Below are 21,524 nucleotides of genomic sequence, written 5' to 3'. Positions count from 1 at the left end.
CCTGTACACTTATACCACCTGGAATAACCAAGCCATCCAGCACAACCAAACCACCCAGTACCACCAAACCACCCAGAACAAGCAAACTACCCAGTATGACCAAACCACCGAGCACAACCCAACCACCCTGTACACTTATACCACCTAGAATAACTAATCCATCCAGCACAACCAAACCACCCATCATAATCAAACCACCCTGCACAACAAAACGTCTCAACATCACCAACCCACCAAGCATAACCAAGCCATCCAGCACCACCCAACCACCCAGGTGAGCCCTTTCAGCACCGATATCATTACATCAAGAGCATGGTATATTTATGACGAATGATCGTGATTCATGATTATTATGATAGTCCAGCGATAGCATGCTATATTCATACCTCGTAAACAAGTAGCATGGTAAACTCATCAATTTTATACGATGAATGTGCCAAGTTTTCCCAACCTACCCCAAGAATATAGTAATTCCATCAGAAAACATCATGGCTGAGAGTAGATGGGAGATTCGACCACCACAGCTAAAGCAAACTCATGATTTTATCAACACGAGACACAAGACAAATGTTCATACCTGCTGTCGTAATGAAGAAATAAACAGAAGAAGAAGAGCTGATCATATTTCAAAACCACGATGGGATGTTTTAAAAACTCATAACTTCAAAACTTTCAACCATTTGTTGGTTTTTATGAGACCGTCATGAACCGAGGATCTGCCAAGTTGAATTCATATCCAAGGCATAACTGAGGGGTGAAGCACCAATTGAAGTCCAAGCTCAAGGCCTGGTCATGCAGGAGATTGAGGTCAAGGCTGAGCCCGATGTGCATGTTGAAGCTGCAATGAAAGAACAAGTTTTCGAACTAATCAGTAACTCGAGGCCAAAGGTCAGGATGGAGTCACAGTTCAAGGAAGTGTGAGTTTTGTAAAATGAGAAAACAGGAGTTGAAAAAAATGGGAGGGAAACATCATGGAAACGACCTGACTTCGGCGAAATGACATGCAGAAAGAAAAAAAAACACCCACATCGATGGTGTTTAAAAAAACATAGGATTTGCAGGAAATCAATTGCATTTTACAGGTGACGCCAAATACAAATGGATGTTCAAAAAGTTCTCGGAACAAGCTACTCACGATGGTCCAATAAAATATTTGGTCTTTTTTATACATACATAGAGAGGTGTGTAATTAGTGAGGGGGAAAAAGGTTCCTGAAAATGTTTTTAATTAGCAGTACCTCCGCCACCAAACGTGGACGGAGCTCGTGTTGTCACACCTGTCTTTGAATGGGTTTGTTTGTCTGTGAGCAGGATATCACAACGAGATGTGCACGGATTCGGACGAATCTTGGTGGACAGGTTGTGTGTGTAACAAGGACCAATTGATTCGATTTTGGTGAAGATCCGGATACAAGAGTTTTTTTTTTAAGTGATTCTTCACCATTGAGAGATGGAGCGAAAAACGATATATAACGTGACATTTCGAAAAGTTGTGGATGGTTTATAACAAAACTAGGTGGAGGAGTTGGGTAGGTGAAGAGAACAAGCCAATTCGATTTGGGTTAAGGTCCGAATCCAGCCTTTCAGTGGGATACAAAATATAAACTGTTAAGCCAGGTGGAGGTATGTGCTCTACTGAGTGCCGTTCCAGTGTGTATATATATATATATATATATATATATATATATATATATATATATATATATATATATATATATATATATATATATATATATATATATATATATATATATATATATGTTACGGTTCTTGGAACCGCATGCAAACAACAGATAGGTGTCCCAAGACAGTTATTCCATTATTATACATGTAGATTGTCCCCTTCCTTTTGTTTAGTGGGTCAACAAGGGAGTGCGTTGTGATGATCTTACAGCTGGGTTTACTTCAATCATTTTTCATCCCCACTCTTCTTCTTTTCTGATTATTCCTGAGGTAAATAGCCATGTGCGGCGCCGCGGTGAGGGATCTGCTGCTCAGAGATTCTCGTTCCCGGGCGAGCCCAAAACCTGGCGTGTGCGGCGAGTGATGTGCTTGGCAATGCGGGCCTGTCAACTCGAGCTTCCGATGGTCTGGGGAGAATTGCTGGTTGCATTAAAAAGGCATGCGAATAAATACCTCTTAAGAGGCTGCACGAATGGTGTTTTTCACCGCACGGGAAACACGGCCAGCACGACGCCCACGCTGCACGAAACACGTACAGAGGACAAAAAAGCCGACTCCACGCCATGTTCAGCAGGATACGAGTGTGCTGGTAGAATCGGATTGTTCTTTTTTAAACCTCAATAACCGATGCATGTTGGTGTTCACCCCGCGCACACGCTAGCGGAGTCGTGTGAACGCTAGCGCTGGCCACGTGCGTAATGGCGGAACCGCGTGCACTGTATGGAATGTGCTCGAAAGCAGACACGTACGCCGCTCGTGAAACGTGCATAGATTTATCCATGGCGATGTATCTTCGGTCCTCACTGGCAGCAGTGGATTCTCCACGGATGGTGAACGTCTTCTCGTCTCTACAGCCAGCGAGGCTGCGATCGAGCCAGCGAATGTACAGTGCGGGCCACTTTGGCGCGCGCGGAATGAGCGCGTTGATCGACGCTGGTCAAACACCCGAGCGGGCATGCGGGACCTTCGACCGGTCACTCGGGGTTTTTTGCAGGATGATTCGCGTGCCAATTACGGTGTGGGCGATTCATGTCATGTCGTGGGTTCGGAGCATAATATTGTCACTGTTGGGGGTGGCCTTGCCGGAAACGAAGTGAGGCGGTTTCCGGGCCAAGCTGGCAGGCCACATGAGGGCCAATCAGAGCACCCGATTCGGGTGATGACGTTTGGATTCGGCATGGCCCCTCCCCCCGAGCTGCGGGCCCTATAAAGGTCAGGGCAGTCCCTCTTGCCCGGTCGGTCTGTGTTTCCTGCTCCTCGACTCCGCCCACGTCGACATAGCCACGACCCACCTCCTCGACTCCGCCTCCTCGTCTTTGCCCACACCACGTCGACCCCACCCGCCTACCTGATCCCGCCCACTGCTCCACCCTCGACCTCTTCACTTCACCCCTTCTCCACTTAAGCTCCTCCTTCACGAGCAGTCTCCACGCGTGTGGCTTTGGCCAGAGGCAACACACACATTGTTGGGTACCGCACCTCGGAGAATCCCTTCCGAAACGTATTGGTGGCACATCGTGCTATCAGGCGCACAGGTACCGAGATCATAGCCTCAACGCCCCCCACCACCCCCCCCCTCCCCAGTTACAAAACTCCCTCTTCATTTGGTTCTGTGTCTGTGTGTGTGTATGTGTTTGTGTGTTTGTGTGTGTGTGTTTGTGTGTGTGCTGGCGCCTGTCTGCTTAAGTAAGACTGTAGAAGATTATCATTGTTATTGTTATTATTTCCACGTTAAGTCTGCTCTGTGTCCCCTTTTGTAAGTTGCCTGTTTATTGTAGCACCACATGCTTCTTTCTATCTCTACACAACACACCCCAATAAATCTTCACTGTGCCAAGTATATCTTTCCTCGCCTGCTTGTACATAAATTGTTATTATGAGGAATTTGTCTTTTCTGCTCATTGTTCCCTGCTCATTTTTGTCTTTTCTTCCATTGATTCAGCATGGTCCGAATCCAAGTTTAGCCGGGACTTTATTCCCAACAATCCATTTCTTTAAGCTGGTACGTCCTTGGCAGTGTCGCTTGGCTGCATCTGATCTGGAAAAGTGATCCGGTCCGGTAGAGTGATCTGGTTAGCACAGGGCGTATCGAGGGCGTGTTTCCCTGGTAATTAAACCACGTGATCAATTAGGTAACCCGATTAACCCATAGACGGGAGGACCCTCGGTCACGCGGTTGAGTTATTGGCGTCCACGGTCGGTTAAGCGACCTGCTGCGTCACGGAATTATCTGTGTGCGACAGCCTACAATTCCAGGGAGTCTGGTGGGAACCGACATAGCTTCCCCCACCAAGTGGTCTTCTCACCCGACCCCCCGGCCCACAACAATATATATATATATATATATATATATATATATATATATATATATATATATATATATATATATATATATATATATATATATATATATATATATACAGTAGACGAGGCGTAAGTCGTCACCATCGGGACCGAGAAAAAAGTGACGACTTAGAAATGTGACGACTTATGCGTATGCGAACATTCATGATGACTGTGGGGTGAAGGATGAAGTCGTGCATGGCCTGGACACATATGTATGAGAGCCGGCTATTGTACCAAAAGGAAAACACAATCCTCGGGGTATATGTGGGGGTTCATTGGTGAGTTGGAAAGTGATCAAGCAAAGATGGAATTCATGAATCAGTTTATAAAACGTAAATGTCATGAACAACTGTAAGACAACAACTTCGCCTGCTTATCACAATGATGGGATTGACCAACGAACCCCAGAGACTTTTCTGGCAGCATCTGCCAGAAAAACCCAGTCTCATCGGTATTGTACACGTCCCGAGGCTGATACCTTTCCAAGATGTCTTCCAATTTGCCATCCTTCCAGTCGTGCACCACTGCCGAATCCACGCTGCCTGATTCGCCGCACTTCTTGACCTTGCCAATTCCCCACCTCACTTTGAATCTGACTATCCAGTGCATCGGCAAGGTCTCGGCATCATTATGCCCGAGGTCCGCAGCAAATTTACGTGCCTTCAGCAGCAACATTTGACCGTCCAACCGAATATTTGGCCGAGCCGACATTTGCCGAAACCAGATGATGAGCGCGTCATCGACATCTTCAAAGGACACACATTTCACGCGTTTCACACTTACTCCCGGCCTCGCGATCTTCTCCACTTGTCCAAATATCTTGCCCTTATTCTTCAAGATATTGTTCAATGTCTGCCGTTTGATGTCGAACTTCTCAGCTATGGCTGTTTTCTTCATCAGTGGGTCTGCCTCGCAAAACTGGATAATGTCGTATTTTTCTTGGTAGGTTTTAGTTGTAAGCTTACGCTTTGTCGCCATTGTCCTGCCTGCAGTGCGATCAACATGTGTACACAGTTATAAATAGCCTATCACTGGCGGTGTAAACCAATGAGCGAGCATCACGATTCCATGAAATCGGGATTCTCACGAGGCAGCAGTTCCGTGTGACGAGTTAGGAGTGGTAATTTACTTGAGTTTCCATTACGTGGGAACGGACAACATCTGATGACTTAGACGAAGTGACGACTTAGAGATGACGACTTACAGAGGGATGACCCTTTATTCAAAGGGATTTAACATGAGATAAATTCGAGACTTTTTGACGCTGCCAACTTCGGCGAAGTGATGAGTTACACGCTGCCGACTTACGCATAGTCTACTGTATATGTGTGTATATATATATATATATATATATATATATATATATATATATATATATATATATATATATATATATACATATATATACATATATATTTATACATATATATATACATATATATATATATATATATACATATATATATATATATATATATATATATATATATATATATATATATATATATATATATATATATACATATACAGATTTACCTGGTGTTGCGCAGGAAGAAAACCGTGAATAAGTAACACTGTAGCCATAGGAATTGGAAATTGAAATACCCTCTGTCCCGCATCAATAATACAAAAAATGAAGTTAACCCCGCATACTTTTTATTCCCACCATTGATGCAAAATTTAATTCCGAAAGTACAAGCTGGATCCGAGATACAGCTCGGATATTGGCAGAAAAACCTAAATGGTGGCTCTCAGCTATCCAGAGAGGGCAATTTAGTTCCAATTGGACAAACCTTAGTAAAGTTTTGGTGAACTCGGTCGGCTCTCTTCGACATCACAACGTCGACCGATATGCCTCCACCAACATTATTACATAATTGTAATACTTGTACAAAGTTTGATTTAAATCTCTTCAGCTGTTCTCAAGTATCATGTTTTTACCTGACATGACATCTGACCTCTTGATGCCAAAATCTAATCAGTTCATCTTTCCATCATTATACATACTTGTATCAAGTTTGGTCAAAATCCAATCACTGGTTCACAAGTTAGCGTGGTTACACTTTTTTTTTTAATCTAACATAACCTCTGACCTTTGATCTCCACTCCAAAATGTAATCAGTTCATCTATGCATCATTATAAATACTTGTACTAAGTTTGACAAAGATCCCTTCAGCCGTTCTTAAGTTATCGTGGTAACAAAAACCTTTCATGGACGGACATATGCATGTACAGACGGACAGATGCACGGAGAGACGGACAAATGCACTGACGACCCAAAAACAACGCCTCCAGCGCCTTCGGCGCAGAGGTATGAAAATGTTTAAATGTCTATGATTAGGTCATGAACTTAAAATTATGTGAAGGTCAAAAATATGTCAACCCCATAAACTTTCCATTCACATTATTGACGCAAAATTTCACACCAAAATTCGAGTCGGCTCTGAGATACAACTCGGAAGTTGATACAGCTCAGATATTAGTATAGCTTGGGATACTGCTCACATATTGATTCAGCTCAGATATTGATTCAGCTCATGATACTGCTTGGATATTGATACAGCTTCAAAACTGATACAGCTCGGATATTGATACAGCTTCAAAACTGATACAGCTCAGATATTGATACAGCTTCAAAACTGAAACAGCTCGGATAATGATACAGCTTCACAACTGATACAGCTCGGATATTGATAAAGTTCTGATATTGATACAGCTCAGATATTGATAAAGCTCAGATATTGATACAGATTGGATATTGATAAAACTTGGATATTGATAAAGTTCAGATATTGATAAAGCTGGGATATTAATACAGCTCAGAAATTAATGCAGCTCATATATTGATACAGATCGGATATTGACAAAACTTGGATATTGATAAAGTTCAGATATTGATACAGCTCGGATATTGATACAGCTCAGATGTTGATAAAGCTGGGATATTGATACAGCTCAGTTATTGATAAAGCTCGGATATTGATAAAGTTCAGATATTGAAAAAACTCGGGTATTGATAAAGCTCGGATATTGATACAGCTCAGATATTGATAAAGCACAGATATTGATAAAGCACAGATATTGAAACAGTTCAGATATTGATAAAGCACAGATATTGATAAAGCACAGATATTGATACAGTTCAGATATTTAAAAAGCTCAGATATTGAAAAAGCTCGGATATTGATAAAGCACAGATATTGATACAGCTCAGATATTGATAAAGCACAGATATTGATACAGTTCGGATATTGAAAAAGCTCAGATATTGATAAAGCACAGATATTGATACAGCTCAGATATTGATAAAGCACAGATATTGATACAGTTCGGATATTGAAAAAGCTCAGATATTGATAAAGCACAGATATTGATACAGCTCAGATATTGATAAAGCACAGATATTGATACAGTTCAGATATTTGTAAAGCACAGATATTGATAAAGTACAGATATTGATACAGTTCAGATATTGAAAAAGCTTGGATATTGATACAGCTCAGATATTGACAAAGTTCAGATATTGATAAAGTTCAGACGTTGATACAGCTCAGATATTGATACAGCTCAAATCTTAAGAGTGATGGGAGCACAGGAAGAGATTGATTAAAAATAAAGAAAAATTCTCAATGGTTTAGTCCTCCTTGGGGTATAATAAACTATGAGGCACCATTAAAATTGGGGGTACTAATTGTAGAAACAAACCCGACAACAGGTATAAGCCTTCCCCTATCCGACAGTGGAAGGTTTCATAAAACGTACAAAAATGCCCTTCACACAATAACATTACATTCACAATGGGTTCTATAATCACACAAAGGACAATGGAGCCAATGACAGCCACTTCACTACTTGACCCGTGCCCGAATGTTCCCTATTTTCTTCCTCAGACCTGATCACCCTGGCTATTGGTGATGTGGCTAAAGAGTTCAGGAATCCTGTAAGCATTTTCATTTTACTGCAAGTCATTCCTTGTGAGCATTAACAATGTCTGCTGCTGAGTTAAGACAGTCAGTAAATAGTAAGTCTGTGATCATGAGTATGCTCTCGATTATCCAACAATAGATTGATTGGGTCTTTCCAGGGAGGGGGCTTCTTATTATTATTATTATTCTTCTGTACGCAGTGCTGTGGGTCTCATCATTTCCTGGGGTCGAAGCTGTGCCACTGATGCAGTGTCCCATGAAGGTTAGAGTACGATTTTCTAACTTGTTCAGGGTGCCGCAGCAACAACTCATTTATGCTTCACAAAGGACACCGTGGGATATTTAACGTCCACTCAACTCTTTCAGACAGATAGGACACCCATCCGAAGGACAACGCACACATTGAGGCCTTGCCCTGCCTGCAAAACACCAGGATGAGTTTAAGGCTGGATCAAAATTTGAACTCAGGCTAAACGGCTAATGGACGAGTATGCATATATCTCGGTTGTTTTATAATTCGTGTTCCAGCCCTCGAGGGTGTGCTTTGACGCATTTGAAACTCGACCTGAAACACCCGAAGAAGGCACCTCGAGTGTGTGGCACTGTGTGCCACAACAAGTATGCCCTCACGCTAGGTTAAAATACACATCTATTGCTTTATGAACATTTGTTTCCCAGTGACAGACAGCAAAGTAGGCCTTTTATGAGTTCATAAAACAAATATACTCAGGCGAGTGATTGATGGAGTCTTGCCTCGAGTGCCGGTTCGCTAAACATCAGAGTCCTTGGTGGGATACGGTGGAGCTAATTCGAGAAAGCTGGTCACATGGATGAAAAGCTTGTTTGATCGTGGAATTTAAGGATGCCATTTTATAAGGCAGACATTTCACTGTTTTTTTTCTTAAATATAACCCAAAAGAATAGCACTTATTCGTTGAAAGAGAATCTATACTCATAAATGTCAGTGTGTGTGTGTGTGTGTATGTGTATGTGTATGTGTATGTGTGTGTGTGTGTGTGTGTGTGTGTGTGTGTGTGTGTGTGTGTGTGTGTGTGTGTGTGTGTGTGTGTGTGTGTGTGTGTGTGTGTCCTCTATAACTCAAAAAACATAAAATCTAGCAGCCTGAAACTTTGCATGCACACCAAGACAACTCAAAGGGAGAGCTTGAGTGAAAATTGGGTGTTTGGGTTAATTAAAACTCCCCTTTTGAAGATAATTAACGGCCTTATTTAATTATATCCTTTATCATGCACATCTTCAGACACCTCACTCTCCCCTGATGGGGACTTAATTTGCATTTTGTTTTGGCCTGCTCAACAATGCCTTCACATTCAACAGGCCGCAAAAATTTCTTGACAATAACGTCTCTTTTTTCACTTTCCTCACTCATATCATCGAATGCCTAATCATCATACCTACAAATCGCTGGATACATTGCAATGCTCATAAACGCCTGCAGACGCCAGCGTTCGTGGCTTTATTTCATTTCCGCACATACCAGAACTTCTACAATCTCTTAAAGTGAGCCAAATTACTAATTTTAAGCTCCAGAATTGAACTTAGAGGCAGTTCATACTGCTAAAAAAAGTGTAAATATGTCGAATTCCTACATAGTGTGACATTTTAGGTGTTCCCAGGAGGTGTTTAATATGACGGATCGGTGATCGCTAATCGCTTGCCAAGCCTGCCGTTCCTTATCAACCATTTTATTGGAGTGCTTTCTTGAGCGCTTAAGCCACTTGGCGAGCACTCCACAATATTCAGACTGTTACTGAAGACTGTATACCGATTGACTTGAACAAAGTTCATGGGTCACTCGTCCGCAGTTGGCCCTGCATTGTTCTGTGATGAATCAGGTGTTGGCTGGCTTGCTGAAAATATGCAATTTTATTTTACATCATTTACATTTTTAATGTAAATTTTACATTTACATTTTATATTTTACACCCTTTTTGTGCAATCTTCTTTCATTATATGACCAATAGATAGACAGATAGATAGATAGATGCATCCAGTATAAAACAAGAAAAAGAGCAATCAGAGATTGAAGACCCTCGCCAGAACTTGTTTTGTGTGGTGTTTTTGCACTAGTGTGTTACGTAATTAATAAGACATAATTATAACTGCCACTTTATAACTACTGGAGGTGATGACTGGGATCCAACATGTCCCACTTTTATGCAACCCCACTTTGAACGGACACCTGACCCATGACGTTTATTATTATTCAATTGAATTTAGAATGGGATTAAAATAAATTCAATTCAAATCAAAATGGAATACCAAATAGGTATAGTCCTGCATTGGAGTCATCATAAGGAACCCAAACAAGCAAAAAGCAAAGATGAAGTCATCAGGAGGAACCTGGATGCGATTTACCTTTCGGCTGCTACTCCTCTACCCTCAAACCCATCCATGCACAACCAAGTGAGCCTTATTCGAAAAAAAAGTAAAAAAAAAATATATATATATATATATATATATATATATATATATATATATATATATATATATATATATATATATATATGAATCCATATCAAAAGATTAAATAATTCTGGCTGCCAGACCATGCGTCCGATCAAGCTGAAATTTAAAACATGTATTTCCCATCACTACTAGATCATAATTGTGAAGTTTCATGTCAATTGAATCGTGGTTCCAGAGAAAACATGATTTAATATTTCTCTTCAATCCAATATGGCAACCAAACCATGTGACCTATCAATTATTCCTAAACAAACCTGTATACCCATGGCTTGGGGAACATTTGTGTGAAGTTTCCCCTCGATCTGTCCAGCTGTTCTGAAGAAGAAGATTTTTTTATACGTTTTAGGGTAAATCCAATATGGCTGCCAAACCATGTGACCTATGAACTCACATGTGTGAACATTTTGTTCCTCATGGATAGGCAGTCATATCTGTAAAGTTTCACCTCAATCTGTTCAGCCACTTCAAAGAAGATTTTTGAAGGTTTTTTTGTTTTTTTAAACAATATGGCTGCCGAATCACGTGACCGATGACGGCATCAATTTTTTTTTTCTGTGGACTATTTTATCCCGAGAGGACCTTCAAAAATTTTCATACTAATCAGATGTAGCATTCTATGTAAAAGGCACCTATTACATCATAACAAAGTCATCTATGATGTCATAAAAAAAAATCGCACTTATTCCTCATGAGGAGTACTTGCTGTGTAACAAGTTTCAATTTTTTCCTTGGTGCGGTTTCAGAGATATAGAGGTCCAAATTTTTCCCGTTTTTCCAATATGGCTGCCACACCACGTGACCTATGATGTCATAGTTATCGCGAAAACATTTTACATGAGTAGTCACATCTATGGTGAAAAAAAGAACCATGCCACCCCACTTCGATACAACCCCACTACATGAGAACCCCACTACATTTTATCATTAAAACATTCTACATGAGAAGTCGTACCAATGTTGAAAATTATTTCGTCTCAATCCGAAAAGCGGTTGCAGAGAAAAACACGAAAGTTCTGTACTGAAAAACAAACAGACAAACAAACAAATAATATAAGAAGAAAATGTCGTGCAGAGCACGATGCTTTCAAAATCCATAAAACAAAGTTGACCTTTAAAATAATTGGTGGTTGGATTCAATGACCAAATATGCAACTCCTCTTCAAATTTCAAGTGAATCGGATGAAAATTGCAAATTTTAGAAATACCATCTTAGTTGTTGACCTTTGGCCTATGTTGACCTTTTGACTTCAACAACAATAGACTTCTTCCTTATGATAAGCTCGACCATGTGGTGAAGTTTGTGTAGATCGGTTTAAAATTGTGACCTGGAGGCGATGAACAAACAGACAAACTGACAGACAGACAGACAGAATAACAAAATCGACTCACAAATATCCTTGAAAAATCTTCGATTTTGCAAGTAACAAATGGACCCAAATGGAATACCCTCTCCTTTGGTGAGGGTAACTTGAAGGGCATTCGGTAGAGCACATACCTCCGCCACGCAATGCCTGATCCATGAGAACATATCGACCGCAATAACTTTTTGAAATATCATGCCATATATCGTTGTTAGACCCATCTGTCAATGGTGAAGAATCACTTAAAAAATTAAATAATAATCGTATCTGAATCCGGATTCGGATCTTCAGCAAAATCGAATCAGTTCGTCCTTTTCACACACCCAACCTGCCCACAAAATTTCATCCAAATCCTATTTCACCACAATCTTCATTGTGACGTTCGGAGAGCTGGGAGCTCTGTGGATCCATTAGTCACCCCCCTGAGTGCAGAAAAGACCATCAGAGGGACCACCTAAAAATTGGGTCCAGACCCTAACCCTAACAGCTCCTCACTTTGGTCTCGAGGTGACCTATTTCCATGGGAAGGATGTGGCCAACGTTCACAGAAACGAGATAAAAATTTTAGCAGCAACACAAATCATTCTATTCAACAATCTAATGAATACATCCATCCACAGGTCAGGGGTTCAATTTATCCAATGTTAAACCGTGTGATGATTACATCCATCCATAGGTTCCCATGGTGTGCTACCTTTTTGGCTGCTGGTTGCATCATTGGTTGGAAGCGTGGCTATGCCGCTGATGCAGTGCCCCTATTACCAGTATATTGGTGCTCATTTCGCCGACCTTGGAAGGATGACCGGCTGAGGCAACCCCTGGTGTTAATTCAGTGGAAAACGGGGCAAGAACTCAGGACCATAGGATCCCAAGCCACCACCCAAACTGCGAAGCCAACACCAAACTCCATCCACAGGTCAGGGGTTAAATTTGGCCAATGTTAAACTATCCAATCATTACAACCATCCACAAGTCAGATATTGTTTATAAAATGTTAAACCGTCTGATCAATACATCCATCCACAGGTCAGGGGTTAAATTTATCCACTGTTAAAGCATCTGATCAATACATCCATCCATAGGTTAGGGGTTATTTATCCAAAATACAAGATTTTAAATCCATGTGTGCACCACAACGCCGCCACCTCTCATACAATCATTTTATAACATTAACGGCATAAAGACTTTCAACTTTTTTGTACAAAATTCCAAATGACAAATATTTAAAAAAATTAATAAAGAGCTAAAACTTTATAATTGCCACACATCTGTTAAAATACAAGTTTTTGGGTTATTATTTTTTTAAACCTTTTAACTAAATTTTCTAAAATCACTACATCTGAAAATTATTCTCAAAATCACTTCCATACTCACACAACAAACCCCATTTGCCACTAACCGATGACAATCGCAATGTTCAAATCTCCCAGCAAAGGCAAATTATTTAATGTTTTGTATAATTGAATGCATGAATGTTTTGGATAACAGGCTTTCCTTCTGAAAATAATTGTATATTTTAGAAATGAAATGATAATGGTTGAGGTTATTATGAGTTTATCAGCAAATCCATCACAAGATGTAAAAGTACAAAGTCATACAAAGGCGAATGCAAGGAAATAATAGAACGACATTCGGTAGCGTGCATAGTCTCAACTCACGCGTTCATTCCAAACAAAAATATAATCATTAACTGAACACGCTACTATTATAGCCCACTGCTATCATGGCCCATGTACCTGTATCTTCCATGCACCCAATTGTTGTGGACCCGGGGGTCTGAGGCGAGGGAGACCACCAGGGGAGGAAGCTACCTCGGGTTCCCACCAGACTCTCCGGGATCGTAGGCCATCACACATGAATAACTCCGTGACACGGCGGGTTGCTAATCGACCGTAAACGCCAATAACTCTAACACATGACTTAGGGTCCTCCGTCTGATACCGTTTACCTATGTCACGTGGTTTAACGTCACGTGGTTTAATGACCGGGGGACACACCCTCGGTAAGCCTTGTTCAAACCGGATCACCTTACCGGATATGGTGCAGCCGAGCGTAACTGATAAGAATGTACCGGCGAGGAAAACAGATCGTTGGGGGATAAAGCCCTGGCTAGACTAGAGTACAAACCATGCTGAACCAATGAAGGAAAAGATGAAAACGAGCTGGGAACATTTCTATACAAGCACTTATTTACAATGGAAAGGAAAGGTATGTGGCACAGTAAATTGAGTTTATTCGTATGTACAGCAGAGGATAGCAAGGAATTTGTGGGGTGTGGCAAAAGGCATGCAATTTACAAAAGCAGACATAGAGCAGACTTATCCCGTTATCACTTATACATTCTTGACTTATGCAATGACAGGTGCCATCACACACACCACACCACACCCACACACACACATACACACACACACACACACACACACACACACACACACCACACACACACACACACACACACACACACACACACACACTCGAGGAAGATCAGGTAGCCAGAAAGAAAGAGAGCAGATGAGGACAAACGGCCTCACCAATACCTGGCGCGGTCGGCCAGCCAACGCAACCCAGTGCACTTTGGGGGAGGAAGGAAGGAGAAATACTGGTTTCTATGGTGTGGGAGTGGGAGGGGTGGTGGAGTGCAATACGGGGAGTGCCGTGTCATGCCAGAATAAAATGGGATTGTGAGTCAGTAATGATGCTCTTTTGTGCGTCTAAAGGGGATGAGATAGAGGGGTGGAAAGAGAGAGAGAGAGAGAGAGAGAGAGAGAGAGAGAGAGAGAGAGAGAGAGAGAGAGAGAGAGAGAGAGAGAGAGAGAGAGAGAGAGAGAGAGAGAGAGAGAGAGAAAGAGAAGATGCGTGAGGCGAAAGATCCCTAACCTAGTCGTGCAAAGTCTGCTAGTGTAGCGTGTACCTCCGTGGGATGCTCCGCTCTAGCGTTCCCACCTCGAGAGTTGGCGCATTATCTCCGGCTTAATCACTTTGCCGGGGCTCTTGGCAACGTGCTCTTCGCATTGGTCCTCAAGAAGAAGAACGTTTCAGTTGCACACCAACTGCAAGTGAAGAGACAGCGAAGGGCAGAGGCAACGAGGAGCAACCAACGCAGAGCCAAGAGGAGCAGAGAAGAAGAGGGCAAAACAGAGCAAAGAAGAGGGCGAGCGGCTCCGTGCTCCACCTTTTATAAGCCCTGGGTGAAGGGTGGGGTCACGACCCAAAAGCGACATGCTGTGACCCAAATCCCTCTTCTCTATTGGGCCACAGCAGCTCTTGCCACGCCCTGCCAGGCTCCCCGGGCTGGAAGCGGTCTCAATCGCCTATTCGGCTTGACACGGCCCGGAGCTCAACTCAACATAGTGTATAAGCTGGCAACCTGGCCCCGAATGCGATCCGAGTGCAGTCTGAATGCCAAACAGCAATGCACACCTGCCACCCATGGGCCCCCTCCCATGAGCCAAAATGCACACCCGGGGCCCATCCCAAGCTCCTGGATCGCCCTTTCCACGACCCCTCGTTGCTGCCCCGTCTTGCAATGTTCTGGCAACTGGACGAGAATCGTATCAATCGCACGTGCTCACCCGGGACATTCCCGGCGAGATGTGGTTGACGCTATTAATGCCCAAGGACAGCCTGAGTCATGCAGCAAGCTTCTGTTTAATGGTTAATTGTAGCGCTGCAAAGGTACGAGGGGTGCGGGAATATTTTTCCCGTGTGCTGGAGGTGTTGGTGGTCAAAATGGTGAAGTTTGGTGAGCGAAGGGTGAAACATGGTGAGATGCCATTGGAAATTGGCGCACAGATTTGAATGAAATAGTCACGCGCCATGCGCATGCTGTATAGTGTGTAGTGTGCTTAGTTACAGGGAGTTTGGTGGTGGTGGTTCCAAGCCATGGAAGGCAATGTGGTGTGTTTGCTATTCAATCGCATTTTGCATGGCATGTGTGCTTGCTTGCTTGATTTGTACCATGGCTAAAAGGAAAGGGTTGGATTAGAAATCAGAATAGGAGACAGAGATATAGTTGATAGACCTAGATACAAGACCCACGCAAAGCACTTCGTCCCATTAACCCACGCAAAGCACTTCGTCCCGTTAACCCACTAGACATGAGGGGAAGGTCTAACTACATGAAGACTAATAAAATAACTGCCTGGGGATCACTGTATTTTGGGTGCTATTGCTTTAGAGGCATGCGGTTTTGTAGAACTGCAACAATATTACTTGCATTGCAATTATCCATACCTTTATTGATTGATTAGTAGGATACTTAACAACCAATTTTATGCACATTAAGGTTAAATTGTGTCAATGAAGGTGAATCTGAAATCTTTTTCAAACTACATTCCCCAAGGTTAGTCGATAATATGAGGTCCAACAATAAAGTTCCAGGATTAAAGCAATGCAATTTTTTAAATTGCAAACATACCAATTATATTTAGTGGTCGCCTTCAAAATAATCTTCCTGTGAATCTATACACGCTTGCCAATGTCACTGCCATGCTTCAAGGCAACCTTACAAGTCATCCGAAAGGCCATTTTTCTCATTGGTCACAGCTCTCTGGATCGCTTATATTGATGCGAAATGAAGTCCTTTTATTGGAGTTTGGGACATCGGTCAGATCGGACCAACATTCTCACCTTTTCGACATTTTTGTCCGTTTTGGCAATCAATGGGCACCCCGACCGCACGTGTCACAATTCACGTCCATTCTCCTTTCCGTAAACCTATTGGCCCACTCAAACACACGTGATCTTTATATTACGTCTTCCCTGTGCATGAGCTTCAACTTGTTGAAAATATCTGTGCCACTCTGGTTTAGTTTTACCAAAAACTTATGATGATTCTCTGTTCCATAAATTTGTCGTTCATCTTCAGATCACGAATGCAACACTCATAATTTTAACAAAACTCCACGACAGCGACACAACACAACCAATCGATACAATGGCTAACACATTACTGACAGGAAGAATACGATGAGCATCCAATTACAAAACAAGCCAATGCAGCCACCTGTCGAGAAAAAAAACATCAATCTTGGAACTTTGTCAGACCTTGTATTTATGAAGTTTCACATCATTCTGTTAAGTGGTTCTGGAAAAAGTTTTTTTTTAACATTTTTATTTTCAATCCAATATGGCCGTCAGACCACATGACCAATAAACGCATAAATAAATAAATAAATAAATAAATCATAGATTTAATTTTTCACTCATTCAGATTGTTTCCTTGTTCAGATTAATTTATAAAGTTCAGATTGTTTTGGATAAGCATCGCGATTCAACCAATTACGGCTGGAATACCACTTCACTGATGACATCATCCTTATCACCCTATATATTTACCTCATTGGGAGTTGATGACAAATGCCAAGTTCTAATTTTTTTTTGTTGAACGGTTTCAGAAAAAGATATCCAAATTCTTTCTTTTAGTTCAATATAGCTGCCATGCCATGAAACCTATGATGTCAGGGTTATCAACAAAATATTCTCCATGGGGAGGCCTTGGTATGTTTAAAGTTTTGCATCTATTGGACAAGTGGTTGCAGAGAATAAAAAATGAAAATGAAAAATATACAAGTGGAAACACACACACACACACACACGCACGCACGCACGCACGCACGCACGCACGCACGCACGCACGCACGCACGCACACGATAGTGGATACTTCAGGACCTGGAAGGGCTCCGTTGCACCTTCTGAAACCCACATATGGAGGTAACACACACGCACACAATAACAAACACAAACGCAGCAATAGTCTCGTAACCCCTTTGGGGCGAAACGAACAAGGACATGGTAGGAGGCCGTTTGGCCCATCGTGGATGTGCTTCATCCGCACCTCACCAATTCAATCTTTCAAATCATGCATCGTCTGCGATACTAATGCAATCTTTATCATTTATCCAGTTTCACTGGAGGGGATGGGGATAGGAAGAGGATAAAGAGGATTGATGAGGTGAATAGTGAGGGTGGCACTGCCACAGGGAAAACACCAGGGTATTCATTTTGTTTTCAGGATGAAGGTGCTTGTCCGGTGAGGAATTAACAAACACAGACAGCACATTCACCTTTTAACGAGACCCTCTAACACAGCACAATTACTACGCAGGTGCACAATCGCCCATCAACACCCAAGCTACCTATCTGTCCTGCAAATGTCCTGTGCACACCCTCCTATCTCAAATGTTTCTCATCACCCATCCAAATTATTCATTCAGTTTAAAGGGGGGGAGGGTTATTGTAAAAGGACCAAATGGAAAAATTCACCTAAAAAAAAAAATAAAAAAAAAGAGAAAAAATCTAGACTAACAACAATTTTCTGCAATGCCAGTAATTGGATTCATTTCTTTTTTATACACCAGGCTGTACATTTACTCTGGCAGCTTTCATTTTATGTTTAACATATTTTTTACAGTTTCAATAAATAAAAAGTTTACTTCAAATCAAGAAGAAGAAAAAAAACGGTCTAAACTCATCTCTTTCGAGAAGGTAAATGTAATTTACTCCTTCATCCACCTGGAATTGGGTACTGTTTACGAGAGCCTGGTGCAGGGGAAGGGGCAGCCAAAAAGGCTTGTCCAGATAGCAGGATTTCATGAATAATTTGGAGACGTGGCACATGAGAGGATTGATGCAGACACACACCAAATGACATAAGTAGTCGTAAATGTCAGAAATGAAAAAGCTATTGCAGGGTTGAGCGTTTCAAGGAATGGGGAATGACTAATTTTGCACTACAGGAGTTGTGATGTAAATTTCACATGTCATATATGCCTGTTGTTGACTCAATGGTAAGGGTTTTGGGCTTGGGATCTGAGCATCCCGAGTTCAAATCCCACTCGGCTGTTGAATTAATATCAGGTGGGGTTGACTCTGCTTGTCATCCTTCTGAGGTCGGCAAAATGAGTGCCAGCTTGCTGGTATCCTGTGTTGGAGTGGCGACTCATCCAGGATTGTGCCCAATCACCAAGGAGACTGCTTTCGGCAGCACCAATCCTCTGCACAGAGTATGGTCCCAATGGATGGATGGATGGATCTATATTGCATATTGTTGAGTTACAATCTAGTAATTAAATTTTACGAGCTTACAATAATGTCAAGCATTGTTCTTTTAATGAATCAAAAGAGGTCATTTCAGCTAATCAAGTGAGCAGCAAGTCACCCTTTTCAGTCTAAATCTACCTTTACCTGGTCAAAGTAAATACAGCAGGTACATCACTAACTCCCGATCTGGTTCCAATTGCGTTTCTGGGTTTTAATAATCCAACCCATCGTTTGTTCCATATCTTAATAACAGGATAATCCATCCGATAAGTGATTGCAAAGAAAAACACTGATGTTCTGTGCAGACAAACAAACAGACAAATAACAAGTAATAAATACTTAACATGTCTCAGCCCCCGTTGTTTTTGTAATGGAGGTAAAGGCTATCCCATATTTATGTACAACTAAAATGGCTGCCAATCTACCAGTCGGCCATCTTTGATCAGATTACAAAATAAAATGATGTGCAGATGTAAACCATCATTCTTTATTTGGGCGCCAAGTTTTAACAACATTGTTAAATGCATGTCTGAGAAATGGTTGAGAATGTGTTCAACATCGGGTATTTTTTTTACAACTAAAATGGCTGCCAATCTACCAGTCAGCCATCTTTGATCAGATTACAAAATAAAACGATGTGCAGATGTAAACAATCATTCTTTATCTGGATGCCAAGTTTTAACAACATTGTTAAATGCATGTCCGAGAAATGGTTGAGAATGTGTTCAACATCGGGTATTTTTTTACAACTAAAATGGCTGCGAGTCGGCCATCTTGGAACTTATGTCGAAAAAGAATAACGGGCTTATGTACGCCATCATTCATTATCTGTGTGCCACGTTCGAACATCATCAGCAGATGTATATCCGAAAAATGATTGAGGACATGTTCAACATCAGAGTTTTTACAACTTAAATGGCCACCAGTCAGCCATCTTTGATCTGATCTCGGTTTAAAAAAAAGAAAAGACAATCATATGTAAACCATCATTCTTTATCTGTGTGCCAAGTTTGAACAAGATCGGTAAATGCATGCCTGTGAAATGGTTGAGGACATTACATGTTTGATACCAGGTTTTTTTTTTACAACTAAAATGACCGCGTCTACCAATCGGCCATCGTTGATCAGATCACAAGATAAAGTGAGGTGCATGTGTATGCCATCATGTGCTGTGCTGGTGTCAAGTTTGGACAAAATCGGACTATGCACGTCTAAGAAATGGTTGGGGGCACATTTAAGTAACAAAATGGCCACCAGTCGGCCATCTTGGATCTGATCTCGAAAACAAATGACGTACTTCTGTAAACCATCATTCTTTATCTGATTGCTCAGTTTGAATAAAATCGGTAAATGTATATCCGAGAAATGGTTGATGACGTGTTCAACATTGGCTTTTAACAACTAAAATGACCACCAGTCGTCCATCTTTGATCGCGTCATGAAACAAAATGATGTACATATGTACACCATCATGTGTTGTCTTTGTGCCAAGGAGGAATAAAATCAGTGTTTACATGTCCGAGATATGGTTGAGGATGCACGCATGGACATGAAAATTGAGACCAAATCCATCAGCCCCCATTTCAGATTAAGTCCAATGTGGGCTAAAAATCACTCATGGAGCGACACTTGGAAAAACAGAACAAAGTAGAACATCACCCGGTAGCACATACCTCTGCCAGGTTGAACAGTTTATGTTTTGTATACCACTGATGGGCTGGATCTGAACCAAAATCTAATCGGCTTGTTTTTATCACCGAACCAACTTATCCACCTAGTTTTGTCATAACTCGTCCACAACTTAATTTTTTTGTATACCTTGTCGAGGCTCGTGTGAGAGCGAACAAACAACGTACAACAAGGGGGGCATGAGACAAGAGGGGAGGGAGTGGGAAGGACAAAACAGTGAGGAACAGAGACATTAGGAGATCTGTGGAAGGGGGAGGGATGGGATGGGGAACATGGGGAATAGAAGATGGACATTACAGGGACTTTCAGGAAGGAAAGCAGGGAATTTGAAGGAGGTGGGCTTGGGTGGATTATCGGGGATAGAAAAGATCGAGGATTTGGATGGGGGATGATAAGAGGTGGTGGTGAACAGCTGTTTTGAAGGCCAAGAGGGAAGAATGGGAATGAATAGAGTGAGGGAGTTTATTCCAAAGGCAGGAAAAAAGAGGAATGAAAGAGCGAAGGTGATCAGTGATTCGTGATTTTGGTAGTTATAACAGAAGGGGGTTGTTGGCGGACCTTGAGCGCCCTGCGAAAATGTGGTGGGGACAAATCACAGAGAGAGCGGGGGAGGGGGGGCGAGGCTGGAGAGGAGACGGTAGAAGACAGAAAGACCACCGACCAACCAGCGGTGATTGAGTGAGAGGCCCAAAGACTCAGCCTCATTGCGGGAGATGCCAATGATCTGAAATGCCTTGGTTTCTACAGCGTGAAGCCGAGAAAGGTGGGAGGCAGGAGCACCAGCCCAGAGGGGAGAGCAGTACTCAATCAGGCAGGGGAAAAAAGTTTTGTAAGCTGTCAGGAGCTCAGGTGGGCCGAGGAAGGACTTTGCACGACGGAGCATTCCCAGTCGGCGACTGGCTTTGGAGGAAAGGTTGGAAATGTGACTTTCCCAGGAAAGGTCATGGCAGATAGTGAGATCCAGAAGCTTGAAAGAAAGGACTT

The 21,524-nt window shown here is 42.0% G+C and overlaps 2 long non-coding RNA genes across 4 annotated transcripts in view; one reads left to right on the top strand and one right to left on the bottom strand.

Annotated features, from left to right (window-relative positions):
• Positions 1-21,524, bottom strand: part of LOC147014629 (uncharacterized) — a 51,544-nt gene that overhangs the window by 2,432 nt on the left and 27,588 nt on the right. Inside the window, exons 3-4 of one of the 2 annotated variants that reach the window (XR_015050829.1) lie at positions 11,398-11,463; positions 578-838 (exon numbers count right to left, since the gene is read on the bottom strand). This is a non-coding gene — a long non-coding RNA (uncharacterized LOC147014629). The remainder of the gene's footprint in view (positions 1-577; positions 839-11,397; positions 11,464-21,524) is intronic. The other variant, XR_015050828.1, reaches the window with a different exon arrangement.
• Positions 1-21,524, top strand: part of LOC147014630 (uncharacterized) — a 38,713-nt gene that overhangs the window by 2,285 nt on the left and 14,904 nt on the right. The gene's annotated exons all lie outside the window — the stretch shown is intronic.

The sequence above is a fragment of the Eptatretus burgeri genome, chromosome 13 (assembly GCF_056783735.1).
Source record: "Eptatretus burgeri isolate ZD-2024b chromosome 13, Ebu_testis_v1, whole genome shotgun sequence".
NCBI classification, from domain to species: Eukaryota; Metazoa; Chordata; class Myxini; order Myxiniformes; family Myxinidae; genus Eptatretus; species Eptatretus burgeri.
The sequence above is the reverse complement of the archived record's forward strand: the minus strand, read 5'-3'. Positions and strand labels throughout refer to the sequence as shown.